The 5,383-nt window shown below is 39.8% G+C and overlaps 1 non-coding gene across 1 annotated transcript; it reads right to left on the bottom strand.

The window, feature by feature from the left end:
* Window positions 1-4,914: 4,914 nt before the first annotated feature.
* LOC132656770 (U6 spliceosomal RNA) lies at window positions 4,915-5,021 on the bottom strand. The gene has a single exon (XR_009594459.1). It is a non-coding gene; the product is annotated as a U6 spliceosomal RNA (small nuclear RNA).
* Window positions 5,022-5,383: the final 362 nt, after the last annotated feature.

Here is a 5,383-nt window from a genome sequence, read left to right as displayed (position 1 = left end):
AGTTTCAGTTGGCCTGAATTGTAAAAATCTGCATCGTTAACTATGTCATCCTAATTGCAATGATGCATTTTAGAAGCTGGTTGATAAAGAAGAGCAAGAGGTGATGCAGGATGCTGTGTTCCCAGTGTTCAGGATTAAGACCTTGGGGTTGAGATGTCTACATTCTTTTCAGTACTCACACTACTGATCTGAAATCTATAATCATGCAGAGTTGGGTGGATATTAGCTTGAAGGACAGACATGAATATGATATAAACATGAGTCAAGGGCTTGGAGACTCCAGGCAAACCTACTTCTCTGTGCCAGGAGTCTTGCATAAGGCTCATTTCATGATACTGCTTTATTGAAATTAAATTTTGAATAGTTCAGAAATGGACTATTTAAATTAGGAATTAAATCCTAATTACATTAGGGTTCAGTTATAAGGCCAGTCTACTGAAGCCTGGGGAGGGAACCTAAGAGTAATTAGAGCACTCAGCTCAGAGAGGGTAGGCATTCCCCCTACTACTTGGTTCATAATCTGGAGCATAAAGTGATTAAATAGAAAGTCTTTAGGATATCTTTACACCTTCCCCATTTCCAGATGAATGTTTAATTATATTATATAGCAGATGTGCAATGCACATCTATGGAGAAGTTTGAAATGCCCCATCTGCTGGCTTGAGAAAAAGGGAGGGATACCAATGCTTCAAAGATCAGGCGGCAATCCAAGAGAACACACAAAACACTCAGCCTGTGGGGACAGATAGAAGATGCTCCTGCCACTTACGCTATCAGTGTGAGCAGAAGTCTGTAGAATTTCACAAAGAAAGTGGTATGGGTGAATATTGAGAAGTACAAATTCACAGCCTTCCCCCCCTTTTATTTATTTATTTATTACAATTTATTTACTTTTTATCCCAGTTGTAGCCCCTTCTCTCATCCCTTTCCAATCCCACCTTTCCTCTTTCTTCTCCTCCCACTCCCCTCCCCAAATCTAATGACAGGGGAGGTCTTCTTCCCCTTCCATCTGACCCTACCCTATCAGGTCTCATCAGAATTGGCTGCATTGTCTTTCTCTGTGAGCTGGTAAGACTGCTCTCTCCTTACGGGGAGGTGATCAAAAAGCCAGCCACTGAGTTCATATCAGAGACAGCCCCTGTTCCCCTTACTAGGGAACCCACTTGAAAACTGAGCTGACTTGGACTACATCTGTGCAGGGGGTCTATGTCCTCCCCATGCATTGTCCTTGGTTGGCGCATCAGTCTCAGAAAAGGAAAAACAAAACAAAACAAAACAAAACAAAACAAAACAACCCTGGGCCCAGATTTTTGGTTCCGTTGTTCTCCTTGTGGAGCTCCTGTCCCTTCCAGGTCTTTCTATGTCCCTCTTCTTTTATAAGATTCCCTGCACTATGCTCAAAGTTTGTCTATGAGTCTCAGCATCTGCTTCAATACCCTGCTGGGTACAGTCTTTCACAGGACCTCTGCCAAAATATGCTCAAGTATACAACAGCTGTGGGGAGCCTTCTGGCACCTTGCTGCCCCCTGAATTTTTGGCATCTGGCCTGATCTGGCTTAATGGCCTACTGCTTGGATACCTGAGACTTGCGATAAGATCATCTTCCTGAAATACCTTAAACCCTCCTCTCCCTCGGGGCTTCCCAAGTAACACTTCTGAGGTACTTTCCAAACAACCATTATAAGCACATCTTGTGATTTCTCTGGTGGGTCATCCTGTGATTCCTAGTCACTTAGTAACCCTGCCAAAGGCAATTACATTTCTTTTGCCCTGCCTATAAAGTTGTATGAAAAATTTGAATAAACTGAGACCTTGATCAGAGAAACTGTCTTGGTCTTCATTTCTCACATCTCTTGTCCCTTTCCATTCCCACTCCCCCATTCAGGTTCTCTGTTGACAGACCTGCAGGATGGGTCAAACAGCAGCTTTATTCGTAATAAGCAGAATGTAGAAACAACCCAGATGTCTCTCAACTGAAGAATGGATACAGAAATTGTGGTACATTTATACAATGAAATGCTACTCAGCAATTAAAAACAAGGAAATCATGAATATTTCAGGCAAATGGATGGACCTAGAAAAGATCATCCTGAGTGTGTAACCCAGAAGCAGAAAGACACATATGGTATATACTTGCTTTTAAGTGGATTTTAGACCTAATATAGGATAAACATAAAATCTGTATACCTAAAGAAGCTAAGCAAGAAGGAGGACCCTGGGTAAGATGCTCAATCCCCATTCAGAAAGGCAAATGGGAGAAAACAGGGTACAGGACAGGAGTCTACCACAGAGGGCCTATGAAATTCACGGTCTTTGAAGATGCTACTACTTTCAAAATATTGTACATTCAGAATCACCTAAGTAGTAAAGACACCAGAAAAGGGTCTTGGGAGAAAACTTCTAACATAAGATGGTATAGGACAAGTTCTTGTGGGACCAAAGATAATCTTTTAACACAAAAAAAGGAAGGTGATCCAGACCTTAGCCGCTAAGTCGTCACCTAATAAGAAGGCACTCAAAATTGAGCCTAGAACTGGCCATTTGTATTTCAGGACACATCAATACTTTGTGAAGTTTTACTTGAAGTGTCAGCTTAGCCGTTTGGAATAAAATTGTTTGTATCTTAATTAAAAAAAAAGTTAAACAATACAACTGAGTATCATAAGGTGGAGACTCCTGACATAAGCTCATCTCTATCTGTTATAGTTTAGGTGTTGGTGTGCAGTCAGGAAGGGCTAGGCTAAATGGGAAATCTTCAGAATAGAAAGTTTCCTAATAAGATGTATTTCTGTTTCTGTGTTATTAACACAATACAAAAGCATGAAAGTCACAGGCAGGCCATGCCCTGGGATAAAAGGGGGGATAGCCCATGACTGCATCTTATTTTTCTGAGGCTTAAGACACTTCCCATCAAATATTCGATAAGGATTAAGATGTATGATCTATTAAGCATTGGTAAGATAATGTATGGGCCTTGGAGATAGTTCTTAAAGTTAGCAAAGGTAACTAGATCCAAACTTTATGAGCAACCCCAGACAGAACAGCAAAAATAACAAGAAATACTTAGAATTAACCACAAGCTTAGTTTATTCTTCACAACTGTTTAGGTAGCTACAACTAGAAGACCTTGGTCCTGGGTGAGATATATAATTTGTGTTTATCTAAATTGACCAATAACAATACTAATGATTACTCCATTAAATTAACATTTATGGTACAAAGTTAACACCAAAAAAAACTAAACTAGAGGCTGAAGAAATGGTTCTGCTGTTGAGTGCTTGCTGTTCTTGCAGAGGACCAGAGTTCTATTCTCAGCTCTGACATCAGGTGGTTCACAACTGCCAGTAACTCCAGCATTAGAAATCAGGCACCTTTGTCTGGTGCACACACACACACACATATAACGGGGGGGGGAAGAGAGAGAGAGAGAGAGAGAGAATTTTTAAAATTTTCAATCGTAAATCAGAATTACAAACAATCTAACAACTCTCGGGCCTGTATCTCTAAAGAAATGTGGATAAACACTTCCACACTCAGAGAAGCATTATTCACAACATCCAGGCACTGAATCAAGATATAAGAGAATAGATGAAGAAAATGTGAGAGAGAAATCTATAGTAAGGTACCATTCAACCTTAGTATCCGTGTTAATAAAGTTGAGCCTAGAACATTGTTAAGTGAAATGAACCAGACTGAAAATGGCAGGTGCCATGTGATCACACTCAAACATGAAGTCTAACAAACCAAACTTTGTGGAAGAGTAAATTGGGAGTTTCTATGGTTGAGGGCTGGAGGTAAGGACAATGGAGTGTGTTGACCAACAGCACAAAATTAATTAGAACACATTTCAAGACCCATTATGCAGAATATGACTGCAACAAATAATAATGCATACTTCAAGTTTGCTAAAAGAGTACAACTGAAATTTGACACAGGGAACTTCCCAGAGACTCATACTCCAACCAAGGACTAGTCATGGAGATAACCTAGGACCCTGACAATGCAGCCACTTCTGATGAGAACTGATAGACTAAGATCAGAAAGAAGGAGAGGAGGACCTCCCCTATCAGTGGACTTGGGGAGGGGCATGCATGCAGAAAGGGGAGGGAAGGTGGGACTGGGAAGGGAGGAGGGAGGAGCTTATGGGGGGGACACAAAATGAATAAAGTGTAATTAATAAAAGTTAAAAAAATGTAAAAAAAAATCTACCATTCCAATAAGAGGGATGGTGTCTGAAAAAAAAATCACTAAAAATCATAATATTATCTCCTTACCTAAAGTTACATATTACATATATATGTAAAATTATGTGTGTGAATAAAATTACAAGTATAGTTTAAATAAAAAAAAAGAGTACAACTGAAGTGTATACACAAAGTATATGAGGTGGTGTTAACAGACTTGACTTAAACATTCTTAAATGCAAACATATTTAAAAATAAATTCCTGTAGTTGTTTTTCAACTTTTTTAAAGAGTGATTTTCAAAATGACCAAAACATTTTCTCAGAACTTTTTTTCTCATTTGAAAAGTTCTTTTTATATTTTGTTGTTGTTTGAGATGGATCTTTGTGTTGTCCATGCTAGTCTTGAATGCCTATGTTCAAGTAATGTTCCTGCCTCAACCTCAGTAGTGCTGGGACCACAGGAGTGCATCACCATAGCAACTTAAAGTGTATTTCTTGAGAGATGGCCAACTACTGCTGCTAAAAGTTCAGAAAGGGGGAAAGAGTGAATAAGCATATGTAGGTAAAGACTCTCCCTTCTTCCTCTGCTATGAAGACACCTATTTTCTGCCTTAGGTGCAAGCAATGCCACTAGTTCTTCATGTGTGTACCCTTCCAGAGAGATTTTACAGATACAAAAGCAATTTGGGTCTGTCGGGGGGAGGGGCATAATTATTATCACCATTTTTCAAACTTATGGAATGTGTCACAATTTTGTATGTCTTCCCTGCTCAGGGGCCTTGCTAAATTTCTTTGTATTGATCCACATTTAATATATGTGCTGTTGAAGTCAGCATTTTCTCCAGTTTTTGTACAAATGGTGGTAGCTTAGTCACTGTTCTATTGTTGTGAAGAGACAGTATGACCAAGGCAACTCTTATGAATGAGAAAGCATTTAATGGGGGGAGGTTGCTTACAGTTTCAGAGGCTTTGTTCATCATCATCATGGCAGAAAGCATGGTGTTAGACAGATGCTGGAGGAGTAGCTGAGAGTTACTGATCCCTAGGCACACAGAGAGAGAAATCCTAGGCCTGCCATGCACCCCTAGTGACACACTTTCTCCAACATATTCCTACAAGGTCACACCTTTTGATCCGTCTATTCATTTCAAGTAATGCCACTCCTTGGTGACTAAGCATTTGAATATATGAGCCTATG

This window comes from Meriones unguiculatus, chromosome 9 (assembly GCF_030254825.1).
Source record: "Meriones unguiculatus strain TT.TT164.6M chromosome 9, Bangor_MerUng_6.1, whole genome shotgun sequence".
NCBI classification, from domain to species: domain Eukaryota; kingdom Metazoa; phylum Chordata; class Mammalia; order Rodentia; family Muridae; genus Meriones; species Meriones unguiculatus.
The sequence above is the reverse complement of the archived record's forward strand: the minus strand, read 5'-3'. Positions and strand labels throughout refer to the sequence as shown.